This window comes from Chlorocebus sabaeus, chromosome 14 (assembly GCF_047675955.1).
Source record: "Chlorocebus sabaeus isolate Y175 chromosome 14, mChlSab1.0.hap1, whole genome shotgun sequence".
Taxonomy (NCBI): Eukaryota; Metazoa; Chordata; class Mammalia; order Primates; family Cercopithecidae; genus Chlorocebus; species Chlorocebus sabaeus.
The window spans coordinates 3,862,326-3,883,957 of NC_132917.1; positions in this window are offsets into that span (position 1 = coordinate 3,862,326).

Here is a 21,632-nt window from a genome sequence, read left to right on the forward strand (position 1 = left end):
CACATCGACCTGGGAGTGTCCCTGGTGTAGGCACGTCCATGCTGGCCCAGTTTTCACAGGGACCAACCACTCCTGTTAAAGTGGTGGAGATCTGTCTTAGCACAGTTCTGTGGGTCCCAGGAAAGGCTGATGTTTGTGGTTAAACAGAGAAGTGGGGGCCACAGAGCATTGAGTTATTGTTGGTATTGTCCGATTGTCCTCATGGTCAAGGAGAGAATGGCCCAGGTAGGGCTTCTGGAACATGAATCCATTCCTGCCTGTGGCTTCCAGCTAAGCAGGGTAGAGGACCCACTGGTGTGCCAGTGGTCCGAGTTCTGTGTATCCCCTTTCAGACCTTGCTGTGGGCACTATGCTCGCAGCCCAGCTGTTTGTCAAGGATGATGCAGCACTGTGGTGCCAACTCACTCAGGACCCCACTCAAACAAGCCTTGATGAGCTGGGGCTGGAGCACCCACCAGCCTGGCAGTGCTTCCACATGGGGCTGGCATCAAGCACGGCAGTCCCTGGTTACAGCAGGCGCCAGTGACAGAAATTGAGGCTACTCAGATAATGTCAAGAGGAAGCCCAACTCCAACCAAATAGTTCTCTCCCTGCAATGTTTCTACGTCAATATGAATGAAACAGCTAATTTCCAGGGTAGAGAGAAGCTGTAAGAATGGTACAAATGGGGTCTGGTTTTGCCTGTACCCACCTGAGCTGAGCTCTGTCATGCTGTCTCCTCAGGCTTCAACTGTGTCCCCTCTCAACAAGGACCGCCTGCACAGTCAAATCGGAACATTTACAGAGACTTAGCACATGCATGTAAAGAGTTACATACATGTAATAAGAGAACGTGTTACATGTTCTAGGCCTATCTCTATATGTACATGTTGAAAACCAGTCGTCCACGCCACACCTCTAATTCCCTTCAACACCACAGGGCCATTCCTATTTTCCCGTGTTTGTGTGGGTAAGTCCCTTCCTGGGTGGTGAGGAGCCTGGCTCCTGTTTTCCTCTAGTACCACCTTTACTTGAAAATACTTGGGGCATCCTTCCATCCCAGAACTGCGTTCCTCAGTTCCTCTGTATGAAACCCATCTCCGCTGCCCACTGAGCTACTGCTGACCCACTTAGAATATGGATTCTTTTTTTTCTTTTTTTTTTTTTTTTTGAGGCGGAGTCTCGCTCTGTCGCCCAGGCTGGAGTGCAGTGGCCGGATCTCAGCTCACTGCAAGCTCTGCCTCCCGGGTTCCCGCCATTCTCCTGCCTCAGCCTCCCGAGTAGCTGGGACCACAGGCGCCCGCCACCTCGCCCGGCTAGTTTTTTGTATTTTTTTTTAGTAGAGACGGGGTTTCACCGTGTTAGCCAGGATGGTCTCGATCTCCTGACCTCGTGATCCGCCCGCCTCGGCCTCCCAAAGTGCTGGGATTACAGGCTTGAGCCACCGCGCCCGGCCAGAATATGGATTCTTTGTCGACAATTTTTTAGAACTTTTATTTTTTCTCCAAGGAGAATTGGCACCATATAACCTACTGTTACTACACCGCTTTATCCCGTTTTCTACCCATCATCAGGCTCGACTTCTGGCTGAGGCTCTAAGGGGTCAACTCCCTGAGGCATTTGCAAATCTGTGGCTGAGACAGCAGAAGCCACTGGGGTTTGGGAATCATCCCACACAAGGCGCCCCTTCTGGGTAATGAACTCCTGCTGGTGCTTTAGGCATTCATTTAAGGGAATTTCTCATCTTCAACATTTCTGTTTATTTATTCAGTAAAGATTTATTGAGGATGTATTAATATGAACCAGTCACATAGATTAGATAATAGGAAAAAATGTCTTTTTGCCAAACTCGAAGTTCTTAAGGATAGACAGGGCCTGTGAATTGTTAGTTACTGTATTCCCAGCATCCATCTGGGAATAGAACAGCAACCACGATCTCATCAGTAGCTTCAGAAAGCTGATAATCTACTGGCAGATGTGGAAGGACCAACACTCCCAGTGTGATGTGAAAGAGGCGCTGCTGGCCTCCTCCCCACATCCAGCGTCAGCTGCGCTTTGAGCTGTTGCTTGGAACATTTGACAAAATACGTGATGGGCTGATGAAGTCTTCTAATACCAGAATCTTTGCTGAAGGTCCAGTCCAGTTCTGGGAAAGCAGCGAGAGCCACATGTGACATTGCACTTCCGGACTCGTAGCTGTAGACCTGGTGGTGAGCACTGCACACAGCGCTTCAGTGTGGCACAGAAGTCACCACGAGAGGAAGGGTCAGCCTTCAATGCCGGAAGGCCAGTGGCTTAGCTTCCTGCGGCCACTGTTAACAAATGTTCACAAGCCCTCAAGCCCTTAACCCTGGGGTGTTAGGAGTTCAAACTGAGTTTTGGGGGACATCAACATTCGGCCTATCACACTTCTGAACAGTAGCGATTAGAAAAGCACCGTTACAGAATTAGTTTTGGATATTTCTGACTTCCTGGGAAGAAACATTATCAGCTTGAGGGTCAATTTGTGAATATTTCTGCTTTGGAGATAACACTTTTTTTTTTTTTTTTGAGACAGAGTCTTGCTCTGCCACTGTTTTTGAAACATAATGCAGGTTTGATGCTCATGCTGGCCTGACACCGTTAAATGAGTTATCTAACACATTCACGCTGAGGGTTCAGGAAAAGGGGCTGCAGGTGGCGACCCCTGGCCTCTCATCTGTACCCTCTATGCTGCGACATTCTGGGCTATTCTAGGTTTGTGACCTGCCCTCCACTCAATTCTGTACTTCATGCCTACTGTTTGAGGCCCTTGCTTGGGGTCACTTCCCCAGCATCGACAATGACACCCTTCCCAGATGTGATTCCTGGAGTTGCCCTCCTGTGGGCTCAGACAGAATGAGCTCCTCTGCTTCCGTGTCCCATCCCCAAAGTTCTCCCAATGCCTTTGTCCAGGAACACTCAGGAGTTAAAAGACGATGTTCGAGAGACTTAGTTGTTCAAATGAGCACAAGTAGAGATAATTTTGGGGCCCAAACACCGGCAAAAATGCCGGAACTATATTCTTGGGGGTGCCTGGCATTCATATTCCTTTTAATTAAAGCCCCCACCGAGAAATCGGGAGGAGAATATTACATAGCTCAGGGGCCCTCAACAGCAAATGGTCTATAATACATCAGGAGGATGTTTTATTGGAATAAAGGGGCAAATCTTCAAACATTACATGTTTAATTTATAGGTTGGTTGAATCACCCAAGTTCAATAATGTCCCATAATTTCTCATCACCCCCAGAGGCTGTTCTCTCGGATGAAGACGATTTTCTTACTGGGAGTGCACACTCAGCTCCCCCTCTCCTCCTCGTGGTCTGTTCTCTGCTTTCTGCTAATGTGCAGGTTTCCACCCTTTCTCTCGTTGTGCACATTGCTGACTGTTTCTTCACACTGGCGTTCTCACTCTGATGTTTAAGTTGCTCGCCGCTCTAGGGAAGGCTGTCCTCATTTTCCACCAAGAAGAGCAGGAGGAACAGTTGGCTAATGGGGCACTCAGCAGACAGGGTAGAGGCAGGTGCCCTGTAAGCAGCAGCAAGCAACGCACCGGGGAGGGAGGGCGGGCGGGTCTGCAGCATGAAGCGGCAAGATTGGGCTCTTGATTGCAATTACTTCTTGTCACAGACATTTTAGGAGGTCGTTTCCTAGGTGACTTACTACATGGTATTCTACAAAGTGACCACTTCGAAAACAGCCTGCTTGGTTTGGAGGGTGGAGGTCATATTGAAGTGCTTACGGGGGGGCTGTGAATCACGCTGTTTATTATGAAGCACGTACTTAAAATGGGTGCCCCTGTCCCCGACAACTGGGATGGCACCTTCACTGTTGGAAAAGATGTTGGGTTAAATAGCAGTTTTAAACAAACAGACCCAGAGATAATGGTACCCCCAAGTACACAGGCTTTAATTGGCAATCTTTTGTTGCTGAGTTGGGCTAACCTAACCCTAGAAAGCAAGCAAACAACAACAGCAAACCCATATAGTCTGTGATGTAACACGCGCCCGAAGACCTGCCCTCCACCTTACCCATTTGGTGTATGTCATAATGCAGTGAGAACAGAATAATAGAACAGAAAAACAAGAGTGGATTAAAGTAAAAGATTTGTTTCTGTGGTAATCAAGAGGCTTCTAAAACATGTCCAGTGCCCGGTAGTGGGTGCATTCCAGTGGAAATCCATCCTGGATGGTGTGGGAGGCATCTTGGGCCTCAGGCCTATAGAGATTTGTTGAATGAATATTACGTGAAAAGAGATACACTGAACTGTAGGCCTGATTTTTCTGAGAAATGTTGAAAATGTATTCCCAAAGAACTGCCATATAAAAGCAGGGGGCTTATAGCATTACAACAGAAGAAACAAAATATACATAAAATGGGTCTGTCGTCACTCATGACCTTCACGACTGGCTTCTGGCTTCTCAAGGTTGATTTTCCTGCTGAGAGAAGCTACTATACAGTGAATGGGCTAAGACACAGTTTCAGACGTGCATTCTGACTCAATTCTCATTACCTAGTGAGAGAAATCTGTTGTGTAAGTGGCATGGTGCTGCTTACTCTTGACCTAGAAGGGAGGTAAATGTAAATGTTTAGCTTATTACATAGAAGAGCTGGGAACACCACAAAATGAGTTCTTTCGGATATCGTATTTCTTAAATATAAGACTGTGCTTAAATATAACTGAAAATAACAACTTCTGTAGTATCACTTTCAGAGTACCAAAGTAAAGGCTACTCTTCTTTCTCTTTCTCTTTCTCAGTTAGAATCATTTAATTAAAAAAGAAAGCATTGGCTGGGCGTGATGGCTCACGCCTGTAATCTCAGCACTTTGGGAGGCTGAGTCAGGTGGATCACGAGGTCAAGAGATCGAGACCATCCTGGCTAACAGGGTGAAATCCCGTCTCTACTAAAAATACAAAAAATTGGCCAGGTGTGGTGGTGGGCACCTGTAGTCCCATCTACTCGGGAGGCTGAGGCAGGAGAATGGCATGAACCCAGGAAGTGGAGCTTACAGTGAGCTGAGATCGCACCACTGCATTCCAGCCTGGGTGACAGAGCAAGACTCCATCTCAAAAAAAAAAAAAAAAAAAAAAAAAAAAAAAAAAAACCACCAAGCCTCTTCGGTGGACCAGGCTTACAGCCTGAAGGGAAGCCAGCCGCAGCGTGCCCGGCTGATCAGAGCAGTAACTCGGTACCTTGTTGTCACATTTCATCTTCGCCATCCACTCTCAAAGCCAAGTGCGCAGAGCCTCTGCCGCCTGTGCCAAGGTTAAGACTTCTTCCCTAATTCCTCATGGCTGGGCATCCCAGAGACATCCGTCCTCCATCAGAACTTCTCCGTGGGCTGCCTGCACCATGCTCAGAGTCAAAAAGGTGGGGCCAGGCGTGGTAGCTCACGCCTGTAATCCCAGCACTTTGGGAAGCTGAGGTGGATGATCTGAGGTCAGGAGTTCAAGACCAGCCTGGCCAACATGGCAAAACCCAGTCTCTATTAAAAATACAAAAAACTAGCCAGGTGTGGTGGTGCACACCTGTAATCCCAGCTACTTGGGAGGCTGAGGCAGGAGAATGGCTTGAAACAGGGAGGTGGAGGTTCCAGTGAGCCGAGATCACACCACTGCACTCCAGCCTGAGCAATGAGAGTAAAACTCCATCTCAAAAACAAAACAAACAAATAAACAAACAAACAAACAAAAAAACAGGTGGAAGTTTGGTTAATCTTAATAGAGTTTTGAGTTCTTTGATCATATCCATTACTGTTGAAGTTCAGGATACAGTGCCATTATTTCAGTGAAGTTTTCAGCACAGTAGCTTCAAACCGTTCACATTAGGCAGAGATAAACCTGTGTGGAACTCACTCACTGTTTTAGGGAAGTAGAAAGGTAAGTGAAATTCTGAAGCACCAGAAGGCAGGGCGATTCTGTCCTGCTAACAAGGCCAGCCTGAAAAGGGCATGAGCAGAGCCCCTGTACCAACCTCCAGAACCACCCGGGAGATGAGCAGAGCCCCTGTACCAACCTCCAGAACCACCCGGGAGATGAGCAGAGCCCCTGTACCAACCTCCAGAACCACCCGGGAGATGAGCAGAGCCCCTGCACCAACCTCCAGAACCACCCGGGAGATGAGCAGAGCCCCTGTACCAACCTCCAGAACCACCCGGGAGATGAGCAGAGCCCCTGTACCAACCTCCAGAACCACCCGGGAGATGAGCAGAGCCCCTGTACCAACCTCCAGAACCACCCGGGAGATGAGCAGAGCCCCTGTACCAACCTCCAGAACCACCCGGGAGATGAGCAGAGCCCCTGTACCAACCTCCAGAACCACCCGGGAGATGAGCAGAGCCCCTGTACCAACCTCCAGAACCACCCGGGAGATGAGCAGAGCCCCTGTACCAACCTCCAGAACCACCCGGGAGATGAGCAGAGCCCCTGTACCAACCTCCAGAACCACCCGGGAGATGAGCAGAGCCCCTGTACCAACCTCCAGAACCACCCGGGAGATGAGCAGAGCCCCTGTACCAACCTCCAGAACCACCCGGGAGATGAGCAGAGCCCCTGTACCAACCTCCAGAACCACCCGGGAGATGAGCAGAGCCCCTGTACCAACCTCCAGAACCACCCGGGAGATGAGCAGAGCCCCTGTACCAACCTCCAGAACCACCCGGGAGATGAGCAGAGCCCCTGTACCAACCTCCAGAACCACCCGGGAGATGAGCAGAGCCCCTGTACCAACCTCCAGAACCACCCGGGAGATGAGCAGAGCCCCTGTACCAACCTCCAGAACCACCCGGGAGATGAGCAGAGCCCCTGTACCAACCTCCAGAACCACCCGGGAGATGAGCAGAGCCCCTGTACCAACCTCCAGAACCACCCGGGAGATGAGCAGAGCCCCTGTACCAACCTCCAGAACCACCCGGGAGATGAGCAGAGCCCCTGTACCAACCTCCAGAACCACCCGGGAGATGAGCAGAGCCCCTGTACCAACCTCCAGAACCACCCGGGAGATGAGCAGAGCCCCTGTACCAACCTCCAGAACCACCCGGGAGATGAGCAGAGCCCCTGTACCAACCTCCAGAACCACCCGGGAGATGCCTGGGACAGGCAGACTCACCCCTTGCTGGTACTAAAGAGAGAGCAGTCTCGGGATTAAATTAGCAAAGAACAAAAATAAATAAACCAACCCAAGTTACCTAGAGATATTGTGCAAAAGCAGAGGGAGGGACACGGAAGTGCACTTTTTGTTTTGCATTGCCGCTTGCTACTTCATAGAGGGTACAGTGAAGGCCTCCAGGGTGGGAGATGATCCTTGCCTTGAGGGCGAGTCCACTGGGTGGGGCCTGCACAGAGCCCTGGCCCAGTGGTGCGCTCAATGACGTGAGCTTTAGCACGGTGCAAATGCAGGCCATTCTCCGAGTGATGACCCTGTGAACATGTGATTAAGGAGAGAGGTCTCATTTCACTTTCCTAGTAAGGGGTCTCTAAATCCGGTCAAAGTAAAACCAGTGTTGTAGATTCAGGTGAAAAGATTTTGTTCAAGGAAAAGAATCTGGCCCTGTTTAGAGAGAGACACTGCGTGGAATTTATTTCCTATGCCATAATTCCACAGGAGAGCACGTCCATGACTTAGTGGGAAAAAAGAAGGCAAGCTAGCTTATTAATGATGTTTTACATTGATTGTATGTTTAAGTGATCATATTTTTGTGTATATAGGGTTAAATACAAACTATATAATTAAAATTAATTTTGACTCTTTTTACTTTCTAAGATGTGGCTATTAGAAAATTAAAAACTGTGTGGCTTACATAATATTTCTACTGGACAGCCATGCTTTAGAGGCATTTGCTCATTGGAATCTCATTCAGAGGTTGAGGGTGGAGCTATCTGGGAGGGTTTTCCTCCTTCCTTCCCTCTCTCTGCCCGCCCTTCCTTCCTTCCCTCCTTCCCTCCTTCCCTCCTTCCCTCCTTCCCTCCTTCCCTCCTTTCCTCCTTTCCTCCTTCGCTCCCTCCCTTCCTTCCTTCTTTCCCTCCTTTCTGCTTCCCTTCCTCCCTTACTCTTTCTTCTCCTCTTTCTCCCCTTCTCTCTTCTTTCCTGGCCTGGTATACTGGGATAACTTGTTCATACCCACCCTAGTGCTTGCTTTCCAATTTACAGCTGAATTGGAGAATTATTGGTGCAGGAGTCACTCAAAGATTAACTTGCAATTTTTTGCAAACTATTGAAGCTTAGCAGAGAGGCTTGGCTCTGGGTACTCGGAAGACAAAATCCATTCCATAGTGAAGGGAATCCCCACTCTTCCCTCTTACCAGTTTTTTTACACAGTCCCATGTCTTTTGTATTAGTCCCTTTTCACGCTGCTGATAGACATAACCAAGACTGGGAAGAAAAGAAGGTTTAATTGGACCTACAGTTCCACATGGCTGGGGAGGCCTCAGAATCATGTCAGGAAGTGAAAGGCACTTCTTACATGGTAGCAGCAAGAGAAAATGAGGAAGAATCAAAAGCAGAAATCCCTGATAAATCCATCAGATCTCATGAAACTTATTCACTATCACAAGAATAGCATGGGAAAGACCAGCCCCCATGATTCAATTACCTCTCCCTGGGTCCCTGCCACAACATGTGGGAATTCTGGGAGATATAATTCAAATTGAGATGTGGGTGGGGACACAGCCAAACCATATCATTCTGCCCCTGGCCCCTCCAAATCTCATGTCCTCACATTTCAAAACCAATTATGCCTTCCCAACAGTCCCCCAAAGTCTTAACTCATTTCAGCATTAACCCAAAAGTCCAAGTCCAAAGTCTCATTTGAGACGAGGAAAGTCCCTTCCACCTATGAGCCTGTAAAATTAAAAGCAAGCTAGTTACTTCCTAGATGAAATGGGGATTCAGGTATTAGGTGAATACAGCCATTCTAAATGGGAGAAATTGGCCAAAATAAAGGGGTTACAGGGTCCATGCAAGTCCAAAATTCAGCAGGGCGATCAAATTTTAAAGCTCCAAAACTATCTCCTTTGACTCCAGGTCTCACATCCAGGTCATGCTGATGCAAGAGGTGGTTGCCCATGGTCTTGGGCAGCTCCACCCCTGTGGCTTTGCAGGATACAGCCTCCCTCCTGGCTGCTTTCATGGGCTGGCGCTGAGTGTCTGTGGCTTTTCCAGGTACATGGTGCAAGCTGTCTGTGGATCTACTATTCTGGGTTCTGCAGGATGGCAGCCCTCTTCTCACAAGTCCACTAGGCAGTGCCCCAGTAGGAACTCTGTGTTGGGACTCCAACCCCACATTTCCCTTCTGCACTGCCCTAGCAGAGGTTCTCCATGAGAGCCCCGCCCTTACAGCAAACTTTTGCCTACACATCAAGGCATTTCTATACATCTTCTGAAATCTAGGTGGAGGTTCTCAAACTTCAATTCTTAACTTCTGTGGACCTACCGGCTCAACACATGTGGAAGCTGCCAAGGCTTGGGGCTTTTACCCTCTGAAGCCACAGCCTGAGCTGTATGTTGGCTCCCTTTCAGCCATGGCTGGAGTGGCTGGGACACAGGGCAGCAAGTCCCTAGGCTGCATACAGCATGGGGTCCCTGGGCCTAGCCCACAAAACCATTTTTCCTCCTGGGCCTCTGGGCCTGTGATTGGAGGGGATGCTGTGAAGGTCTCTAACATGGCCTGGAGACATTTTCCCATTGTCTTGGGAGTTAACATTAGGATCCTTGCTACTTATGTAAATTTCTGCAGCTGGCTTGAATTTCTCCCCAGAAAATGGGTTTTTCTTTTCTATTTCATAGTCAGGTTGCAAATTTTCCAAACTTTTATGCTCTGCTTCCCTTATAAAACTGAATACCTTTAACAGTATCAAAGTCACCTCTTGAATGCTTTGCTGCTTAGAAATTTCTTCTGCCGGATACCCTAAATCATCTTTCTCAAGTTCAGAGTTTCACAAATCTCTAGGGCAGGGGCAAAATGCCGCCAGCTTCTTTGATAAAACATAGCAAGAGTCGCCTTTACTCCAGTTCCCAACAAGTTCTTCATCTCCATCTGAGACCACCTCAGCCTGGACCTTATTGTCCATATTGCTATCAGCATTTTGGGCAAAACCATTCAACAAGTCTCTAGGAAGTTCCAAACTTTCCCACATGTTTCCTGTCTTCTTCTGAACCCTCCAAACTGTTTCAACCTCTGTCTGTACCCAGTTCCAACGTTGCTTCCACATTTTTGGGTATCTTTTCAGTAGCGCATCACTCTACTGGTACCAATTTACTGTGTTAGTCCGTTTTCACATTGCTGATATGGACATACCCGAGACTGGGCTATTTACAAAAAAAAAGAAGTTTAATTGGACTTACAGTCCCACATGGCTGCGGTGGCCTCAGAATCATGGCAGGAGGTGAAAGGCACTTCTTGCATGGCAGCGGCAAGAGAAAAATAAAGAAGAAGCAAAAGTGGAAACCCCTGATAAACCTAATGGATCTTGTGAAACTTACTCACTATCACTAGAATAGTACAGGAAAGACTGGCCCCCATGATTCAATTACCTCCTGCTGGGTCCCTCCCACAATACTTGGGAATTCTGGGAGATGCAATTCAAGTTGAGATTTGGGTGGGGACACAGCCAAACTATATCATCTTTCATAAAGCCAGAAAAGACTTCTTTCCTCTAAACTCTGAACAGAATTTGCAAAGGCTATGACTTGTTCATTCATCGAGTATAAACTATTAAGTACTGCTCTGTGCCCCTGTGATGGGGCAGGTTGGGAAGGTGACAGTGGTGACAGCTCCACCTTAGAGAACTCACTGTCTAGAAAGGACAGCCAGCTTGCTCCTGAGCACACTGTGAGGTGAAAGTTCCCAGTGGCTCCAGGACTTCCACGGCAGGAGTTCTGCCTCAGAGGCCGAGAAACGCTTCTTGGAGGAGGTGACACATGGGAACGTCATGATCATTCTCGAGTATCTTCCTTATTACAACTGGAGTATAAAGAGGAGGGCAGCTCTCAGAGCAGGGCTCTGTCCTGCCCTCCATGCATCTTTACTGAGCAGGTTCCCTTCCATCCAACTTTCCTCTCCAGGCACAGAAGCAGCCACAGGAGCTGATTTTCTCAGTAAGTCATAATAGGTAGGAAAAATTGGGAAGCAAAAGCAAGGTGCACGGTGGAACGAGCACACAGAGCTGATTTGCATCAGAGGTGGAGTTCCAGGGACTAGCCAGGCGTGGCGGGGCCTGGAAGGTGAAGACTAGACTGGGAGAGATGGAGAAGACCCTCCCTCCCACCAGGTATGAGCATATGGCTGCCTCTGTGGCAGGGGAAGGGGACATTAATGGCCAGGGGACAAAGCCACAAGCAGGGGCAGAGGGGACAGGATGGGCCAGAGGGAAGAATCAGAAACTGGGAAGGGTGGGGCTAAGTGGACAGACTTTAGTCTCTGCCATCATTTATACATTTCAAAATGTCCCAACAGGGAAGTCCCTGAGAGGGGCTGAGGAAAGACTCACAAGGGTTTGGTGGCAGGGATGTGAGCTGGTGGGAGAGGCTGTCACCAGCCGTGTGAGCTGGACCCTTCCTCATGCCCACCTGGACCTGTTGCTTCCAGGGATTGTCTGCTCTCTGCCCAAGCACCCGTCAAAGTCACCTGACCCACATGGGACTTCCTTGCCTCATAAACATTAGAGGATTTAGAAATCTCAAGGTAAAACTAAGAGTCTTAGTTATGTGTTTGAGTTTCCTGGACCAAATGTTAAGAATTTGGCTTGGAATTTAAGGTCAAAGAAAATAAAATGCTAGTGGAAAGAATTGTGTTTGCAAACGGGAAAGTGAGTGCCCATCATCTATCAGATGGCTTTCATTATGGTGTGTAACAGTCTCTGAAATTACTAACTTTTCAATTAGGGTCTTGATGTTCTGCAATCCCAAACTCTCTATTAGAATAGAATTGTGGCTCTAGGATGTGCAATTGCTACAGACAATAGTAAACTCCATATAGGCAAAGAGAATGTATGTTTCATCCTGATATTTGCAGCCCACTTATCAACATGCCTGGTATATATTAAGTACTAAGTAAATGTTAGTTGAAATGAAACAGTAGTTAAAATTTGAGCATCTCTTTATATTAAAACGCATAAACATGCACACTTCTTTTTTTCCTTTTTCTTTTTTTTTTTTTTTTTTTTGAGACAGAGTCTTGCTCTGTCACCCAGGCTGGAGTGCAATGGTGCAATCTCGGCTCACTGCAGCCTCCACCTCCCAGGCTCAAGTGATTCTCCTGCCTCAGCCTCCTAAGTAGCTGGGACTACAGGCACGTGACACCATGACCCGCTAATTTTTGTAATTTTAGTAGAGACAGGGTTTCGTCATGTTGGCCAGGTTGGTCTTGAACTTCTGACGTCAGGTGATCTGCCCGCCTCAGCCTCTCAAAGTACTGGGATTATAGGCATGAGCCACCATTCGTGGCCACACATTTCTTTTGGTCTAAACTTTTCAGAGAGCGACAGGGGAGTTATCCTGCAGCTATGGGACACCACTTAAATGGCCGTGCAGAATGGAAACCAGCAGCTTTTGATGTGACATTTGATGCAATGGTCATAGTGACTTTTCTCGCTGGGTTCACCTGACCATGATGTCCTGAGCTGAGGGACAGCTGTAAATAAGTCCCTGCCTCATCATATTGCAAACCACAGGCCTGAAATCTCGAGTAGACACCAGTAAGCAAGATTGATCAGGGGGAAATGAACCAGGAGATGAGAATGGAAAACTGGAGCCTTCTTTTCACAGCAGAGTTGCTCTTGAATGTCGAAACCTAGATCATAAAGCGAGAGTCAAGCCTCAGGAACAGACACGACCTCTGAGCACACCTCGTCTGGATTCTGGAGAGGCCGGGGCAGTGCTTAGGGGTTCCCATTTCGCAGCTCTCTGAGAGTGAAGCCTCACAGGCCCTCCCCTGTCCTTGGTGTGGGGCTCTGCACAAGAAACGCCCGCCCGTGTGCACAGCGTCCGGCCCTTGGTGGCTTCAGCCGTCGGCCTCTTCTTGGCTTCCTGTGGCCTTCTCCTTACAGTACACAGGCGCAGTTATATTTTCCAAACCGTAAACGACTTTCCATTCTTTTCATTCAATGCCTTGGGTGTTTATAAATGGAGCTAGTGCTTCCGAAGGCTGAGACCTCTGTGGCAGACCATGTGACCTTTGCCTTTCCCCTCTCATTCCAGTGTGAGGAGCGCTGTGGGAACGCCGTGCCCACTGGAGCATGATCATTCTGTAATCCTTAAAGAAAGCTTCGTTTCCTTCTCTTTTTTTCTTTCTGTTTTCGCTTTCCCTTCCCTTTGAGGCAGGATCATCTTATGGGAAGGTATGCTGTGCTTTCTAAGTAGCATTCTTCTTCTTCTTTTTTTCTACCATAAGCTGACTTTTCTTCTCTAATTCTTTAAGATTGATGTTCCATCTGCCAAAGACATTTCTTAAAAGCATTAAGGTGCATGTGGGTAGTGTTAATTTTTTAAAATGCTTTGCCTTTTAGAATGCCCTTTTCTCCTGGATCGATAGGTCAACCTTGGCTAGAAGGCTTGGAATATTTATTTCTTTGGGGTCTTTGTGGAGAATACATCATGCTACACAAGCACTTTGCAATTCAGTGTCCTAATTTAATCTCAAAACATAAAGGCCATCCCAAGCTTTAGGATGCATCAGGCAGTGGAGGCCAGCACATGATTTTATCAGCGTTTCTCAATTGTAGTGGAAAGAGAAACTTCATCCTAATAGAAGTATTTTAACAACGTTTTATCCACTACATTGACATTGTGAGCGGGCCTGGACATTCATTGCGTGGTAAGTGTTGAACTACTCTTTTCTTTGGTCTGGTTTTCCCAATACCTATTACATTTACAATTCCTAGTTTGTGAACTAGGGGAATTTTTTTTTGTTTCATCCTTTCTTGAAGAGCAGTTTTCCAGCCTGGTCAAGTGAATTAATAAGGGTCAGACCTCCATCAAGACTGAATTTATGTGCACTCAAATGTAAAGACAGTTGGACACAGCAGCAAATCCTCATGCCCAGGCATGCCAGAAAAATCAAGAGCCTCGATTTATTCCTTCTAAGAAAGATAAATTGGGACTGTGGAAGTTAATCACATATAAATGCAGCATGACATTAAATGCAGCCCTTGTTTTGCTTCCAAGGAAGTGGCACTCACGAGCTTCTAAAGCTGAGCCTCACAACAGCTTTTACGTTTGATTTTGTTCAGATCTCTGCTTCCATCGAGTTACAATGAGGCACCTTCAGTGCCCGTTTTTAGCCTTTTTTGGGATGAGATCACGCATTGTTATCAGGGTCTTAGCTGGAAGCCGAAAGGGCAGGAACTTCCTGTGAAGTGTGCTGCAGAGGACAGGGAAGTGACTTAACATTGAAATCAGTTCGTGGTTCCGTCATTCCAGCGATTGGAAAGTCAAAAAAAAAAAAAAAAAAAAAAAAAATGTGTCTGTGAAATGAGCCACTTCTAAACATTCAAACACTTATAATTTTTTTTTTTGTACACCAGTTTGAAAAATTAGTCTAAAAACTTGTTATAGACTTTAATCCCCTATGTTTGTAATGGTGTGAAAACTTAATAGGTCTGTGGTCAAACAGGCTGGAAGAGGCTCTGCAGAAATGTGGTTCACTGTACCTGATTCTGTCCCCGCAGTCTCAAACTTCCATCGTAATTTAAAACTGTTATTCCACATTAGTGCCTTATAGTGTTATAAGCATAATTACCAAGGCAATTAGTGAAATGGTAAGGAAATGGAAACATCCCCTGGTAGCAATTCTGTTCTATAATTAGCTTATGTAGGTATAACGTGTATATATAATGTGTATATATAATTTTATATTTATATATTTCTGGGGAGGTTTCCCTCTTGCCTTTGTACTCTAATGATATAATTCTGAGAAGAAAATAGGCTGTTTTTCCCCCATTCCTTAATTCTCATCTTTCTAGGCACTTAGGTGCGTGGATTTTGCATAGAAATGGCCACAGGCCTCTGAATGTGGGTAATACCTGCAATTACAAACCTGGTGGAAACAGTCACTGCACATCGTCAGTGCTGGCGACGCTTGTCCACTGGTGTCATCTAGCAGTTTCTTTTTCGTTCCTATTGTTTTTGAGTGAAACTAAGTATGATTGTTTCCCGGGGCTTTATAGTAATTATTGTGGATGGGAAGTTCTGGCAGCTTCCTGGAGTTCACAGCAAGGATCTGTTTGAAGCTATCTGCTTTTTCTTTACTCTCCACATACCTGGGGCCATTCGCTGTGTGCCAGGCACAGTGTGCAGGAAGATGACAAGGCCCAGCTGTGCACTCAAGAGACGCAGCCCTGTCCCCGGGGCTGCTCAGCGCTCAGCCAGAAGAAATCTGCTGGCCTGCTTGTTCATGGGCTCTTGATTTCCTTTCTCCCTTTCTCCTGAATGATCGCTAAGAAAAGCCCTCACCATGTCTGACCTATTAGGAGTCTCTAAATTGCCCAGGCCCCACATTCTTTGCTTCTCAGATTATGATCCTTTTATGTTTACATAATTTCAAAATTTGGAAATAATTTTGAAATTAATGAGGACCTACTGGTGATTGCTTTGGAGTCAAACTTAAAATGAGCACCAAGTAATAGTGAACACTTTGGAGATCGCGTTATAGCACCGCGCTAAAATCGCTGTAGACACATATTCTCATTTAATTTTCACCACTCATTATTTGGCAATGACCCTCCTGAAATGTTCCACCACAGACCAAGTGGAGCAGGTATCACACGCAGCACACAGAAGGTACTCTGAGTTCCCGTATCCATAGAGGGGGAGGAACTGGGGAGAGTGGATCTGTCATGGCTGCTGTGAGAATCAACTGAGATTGTGTAAGTGCTCAGGACAGTGTGCCATAATGTCAGTGTGCCATTTGATGTCTGTAACATCAAATTTGATAATGTTTGGTGGAATAATCATTTTAACCCTCCTCACCCCTAATATTTTATTCCTATTTTCCCTCTGGTTTGCAGCATGATAGGGTGTCTGGTGGAGGTCACACTCAGCAAGGCGTTCTTCCTGCCAAGCTCATCTGTTCGCAGTTCCTGGGCATTTGCCATAACTAAAGTACATTTCTCCTGTTAATGCCACTGAAGAGTCAGCCTCCATTTACAGAGCTCAAGGTTGCTGGGTGACTTGGGGTGGAGGTGGCAGGAGTCCCTAAATCTTACGGTGTTGCTATTCGGGGGCCCTTCATCTCTAGGATCCTTCCCATCCACTTCCCCACAGGCATTACTGTGGCTCTGTCCTGAGTACAGGGTTATTCTTGGACTGGGAGTCCAAGCACCGTGGCCCAGGGATTCAGCTCCAGCTTCGCCCCAGCAATGAGTCTGTAACAAGCTTTGGAAAGCAGGCCTGTGAGCCCAATAGCTCCACCACCAGCCACTGTGGGATCTCAGCTTCCCCAGCATTTCTTGGCTTGATTTCTTGACCTATAAAATGAGGAAAGAATTAGCAATGATTTGGAAGCTCCATAATTTAAAACCACATGGGAGAGCTAACATAAGCAAGAACTTTTCAAGGATGTGGGCTGTTTACCAGAAACTCGCTATAGCTTATTGTGCTGGGCTCCCCGTGGGTTATAACTTAGAGGGCTGGGCTCCCCTGTGGGCTATAGATTAGAGGACTGGGCTCCCCTGTGGGCTGTAGCTTAGAGGACCGGGCTCCCCTGTGGGCTATAGATTAGAGGACTGGGCTTCCCTGTGGGCTGTAGCTTAGAGGGCTGGACTCCCTGGCCTTTATCAGAGGCAGGTGATTATGACGAGGACAACAGGGGAGCCAGCTGATTGTAAATCGAACAGGACATTTTTTTGATCCTCAAAAGCACGTTTTCCTCATTGGTGCTGTTCCACGTTGATGTCTGCTTTTGTCATCTGACCAGGCGGGGTGTCTAGGTCATTAGTGTTTCCTCCACTTTAGTGACCTCCCCTAAGCAGGTGCACGCCTGGCCCTTTGCTGTTCTTGACACATCCTGTCTCGCTCCGTACTGAGAATTACCTTGTCAGATAGACCCGAAGCAGCTCCATTTTACAGATGAGACTGAATTTCAGAGAGGTTGAGTCAACTCCCCGAAGCCAGGCAGGAAGGAAATGGCAAGAATCTAGAATGTAACCCCTATGTCCTGGTCCGTGATTCTTCCTTCCATGGGCACCCCCTAAACCGGGAGCCCCGTCCACAGTGCTCGTTATGGAAGGAAAAATACCCACTCTTCTGACGCAGCTGGGCTTCTAACCCATGGCTTCTCATGCCGAACTGGATGCGGATGAGGAATGAACTCTGAAGCAGTAATACATGAATACCTCATAAATACTACATAGGTCTAACTTGGTTTTGGGATGAAAGGTTTCTCTATTCCTGTAACACTAATAATGCCCTGTTTAGCATTTGCTAGGTCAATAGCAACTGTTCCACTGGGACCCATTTTATAAATAGAAAAACTGAGGCTTGGAAAGTGACTTTCATGACTTCACGTGGTAGAAGAGCTGCAGTTCTGCCTCCACTGTCCTGTCCTCACTGTGGCTTGCTCCCCGGCCGTCCTCTTTGTGACTTACCCAGGGATAGGCTGCAGGGCTGCTGCCACACTTCAGTGCTTCAGTGGTCTCTGGGTGCTGTCCATTCGGGTGCCGCCTCACCTGGACCTGCAGTGCTGGGAGTTTCCTGGTGCAAGAAACCTCTCCCTCCTCTGACTTCCGAACCTCCTCTGCTCCCCCATGAGGTCTGCAGCCATGCAGCATGGTTGGCACACGTGCACACGCCTGGCCACCCCGCCAGACCCGAAGCTCTTTACAGGTGAAAACCTCATTTACTTCATCTCCATTTACCCTTCAGTACCTCCCATATGACCCCCAAATGCTTGCTGAATCCATGAAAAAAATCATCATTGGCCAAGTCAAATATTACCAGAGTGGTTAACGCTTCTGACAGGCACGTTTGCAATGTACTAGAAAGAATACAGAAACTCAGTCCTTAAACAATCCTTGATTCATAGCAAAGGCTGAATAAATACATGGTGAACAGGAAATGTTTTGGTGGTGGTCCTAACTCTGCCTCTAACTAGCTGTGCGATTTTAGACAGCTTGCTTGACTTCTTGAGAGGACAGAGTCCCTATCTGCAAAGTAAGGTGCGTGCTTCTCTAAGATTAGTCTGTCTTTAATATTTTACAGTGTAGAAGATTCAGACATTCAATCTTTTGATTTATTTTGGTCAAATACTAAATATACTTAAGATATGCACTTTTTATTTAAAAAATTAGATGATCAACTTGAAAGTACAAATCCTGCTACCTGTGTCCGATGAACTAAAAATGATACTCAAAATACACATGTCCATCTATATTCAGCTAAAAGTCTTTATCGGCTTCATTTCAGACACAAATTCATTATTCTATTGCTACCCTAAGACGAAAATGAAATGTTTTAAATAGCTGTGCAGCAACTCATTCGACTAAAAAATGTGCATGTGGGAACATTGCAGGCCAGCTGAGAGGACAAACGCAGGTTGGTGCGGCTAGATGAGGGGTCTTCTCTTGGAGGCACACACAGGATGTAAACTATTTTTCACACTCTTAATTTTCACATGTGTAGTGTGGTTTGACTATGTATCTGTGAACAGCATTTTGTCTATTTGGCATTCGGAAGTACTGTGTCTATTCCAGGCATCTGCTGAGCGTTGGAACTGACCGTCAGCTTCCAGTGAGGAGGTAGCGTGGTGGCCGGTTTAGCTTGAGGTCTCGGAGCCGGCCTGCCTGGGTTTACATCTCAGTTTCAACTCTGTTAGCTGTGCAGTCCCCCAGCTGTAAATGGAAATAATGACAGTTCTTTCCTCGCGGGGTTCTTCTCAAGATTAAATGTAGACTATTGTTGAGAAAACAGTGTCTGGCATATGTGAAGACTTCAAAAATGTTCCATGCATTGCTCTGTCACCTCTGTAAAAAATAAGAAAAAAAAATATTTGACGCAACTCGAGCGTGCCTGGGACAGAGCCGCTGCTCAGTGATGCTGAGCATCTTTTTTTCTGCACCATGAGGGCCATGTGGCTTCGTGGTCTCTCCAGTATTTTAGTGTGGTGCCAGGCACATTGTGGGGGCGCAGATATGTGTGTTGAAGGAGCCCACGGCACCAATGAGAGCTGGTTCCTGCTCTGTTGAGATCAGTGTCCAGGTGCCCAGTGGAGACATTCAGGTGCAGTCCTTACAATGACCCGTAAAAATGATGATTATTCTGATTATTCCTGTCTTTGTTGTTGTTGTTGTTGTTTTTTTTTTTTTTGAGACAGAGTCTCACTCTGTTGCCCAGGCTGAAGTGCAGTGGCGCAATCTTGGCTCACTGCAAACTTTGCCTCCCGGGTTCAAGTGATTCTCCTGCCTCAGCCTCCCGAGTAGCTGGGACTACAGGTGCATGCCACCATACCTGGCTAATTTTTGCATTTTTAGTAGAAACGGGGTTTCACCATGTTGGCCAGGATTGTCTCAATCACTTGACCTCATGATCCACTTGCCTCGGCCTCCCAAAGTGCTGGGATTATAGGCATGAGCCACCGTGCCCAGCCTGTTCCTGTCTTTTAGGTGAGAAAATGCTAGGTCTGCCCACTTTGGAGTTTCAGCTGCACAAAGAAAAGGAACAGGTCTGTGTTTTGTTTCTTAAACTCATGTATCTCAAGTACTTGGAAGAGGGCCCAGCACATCATAGATGCTCAGTGGAGATGAACAGGTGCCCTGGTAATCACTGACATGGCCAGAACCCTTGCCAGGATCTCTTGAATTTCAATCCACTTCCTCCGCCACTCTGCCTCTGATCCAACAGTTCTGACTTGTCCTCTCCTGCCCCTCGGCATGCCCATTTCCCCTCCTGCATGGGCCGCCTTCCACGAGAAGTGCAAGACGTGATTGTCAGGCTCATACATAAATCTTCCTCCTCTTCCCTCCTTTTCTCCCTCCCCAAAATACATATGAAACTCCTACTCTGTGTCAGTCACTGTGCTAAGTGAAAACACACAACATCCGCCCTTGTGGAGTTTGTGTTCTAGAGAGACGTGCATCAAGTAACTAAACAAATATGTGTGAGAATCCAAATACCATGGCCAGAGCTTTGTGGGGCTCTAGGAACGTCTCCTGGGGCAGGGGTCTGGGAAGCCTTCCTGTGGAGCTTAGGATGGTGGGAAGGATGAGTGGGGGTCAGTCAGTGAAGAGCATCTGGACAGAACTGATGGCAAAAAGGGCCAGGGTCATCATGATGGGATGGGGGCTGAAGGAAGGCACTGCAGCAGATGAGGCCGAGGCACCCAGGGGCGTTCCAGTTCTGCATTGTTAGGTGTGAGCATGGTCTTGTACTAGGGGCAGCGGAGAAGCACTCAGGGATGACAAGGTCACATTTGTGTTTTGACTGCAGTGTGAAGACGAGAATAAGAATAAATGGAGAAAGGCTGCCTTGGAAACATTGCATGGCACAGCTGGGAACTGGTGCTGTAGGTGAGAGCTATGCTGTAGGTGAGAGCTGGTTCTGCAGGTGAGAGCTGTGCTGTAGGTGAGAGCTGGTTCTGCAGGTGAGAGCTGTGCTGTAGGTGAGAGCTGGTGCTGTAGGTGAGAGCTGTGCTGTAGGTGAGAGCTGGTTCTGCAGGTGAGAGCTGTGCTGTAGGTGAGAGCTGTGTTGTAGGTGAGAGCTGGTTCTGTAGGTGAGAGCTGTGCTGCAGGTGAGAGCTGTGCTGTAGGTGAGAGCTGTGCTGTAGGTGAGAGCTGGTGCTGTAGGTGAGAGCTGGTGCTGTAGGTGAGAGCTGTGCTGTAGGTGAGAGCTGTGCTGTAGGTGAGAGCTGGTTCTGCAGGTGAGAGCTGGTGCTGCAGGTGAGAGCTGGTGCTGTAGGTGAGAGCTGGTGCTGCAGGTGAGAGCTGTGCTGCAGGTGAGAGCTGGTGTTGTAGGTGAGAGCTGTGCTGTAGGTGAGAGCTGTGCTGTAGGTGAGAGCTGGTGCTGTAGGTGAGAGCTGTGCTGTAGGTGAGAGCTGGTGCTGTAGGTGAGAGCTGGTTCTGCAGGTGAGAGCTGGTTCTGCAGGTGAGAGCTGGTGCTGCAGGTGAGAGCTGGTGCTGCAGGTGAGAGCTGGTGCTGCAGGTGAGAGCTGTGCTGCAGGTGAGAGCTGGTGTTGTAGGTGAGAGCTGTGCTGTAGGTGAGAGCTGGTTCTGTAGGTGAGAGCTGGTGCTGTAGGTGAGAGCTGGTTCTGTAGGTGAGAGCTGTGCTGTAGGTGAGAGCTGGTGTTGTAGGGGAGAGCTGTGCTGTAGGTGAGAGCTGGTGCTGTAGATGAGAGGTGGTGTTGTAGGTGAGAGCTGTGCTGCAGGTGAGCGCTGGTTCTGTAGGTGAGAGCTGTGCTGTGGGTGAGAGCTGGTTCTACAGGTGAGAGCTGGTACTGTAGGTGAGAGCTGTGCTGCAGGTGAGAGCTAATGCTGCTCTGCCCAGCTCACTCCTGGGACTACAAGGCCTATGAGAAGGCAGATTCATGAGGTGAAAGGACACCAGCTTCTCACAACAGGGAGAAAAGCTGTCCATCAGCAAGAACGACCATACTGCACACTCAGCGAGAAGCAGGGGTGAGGGGACTCGGGGTGGGCACGCTGGGG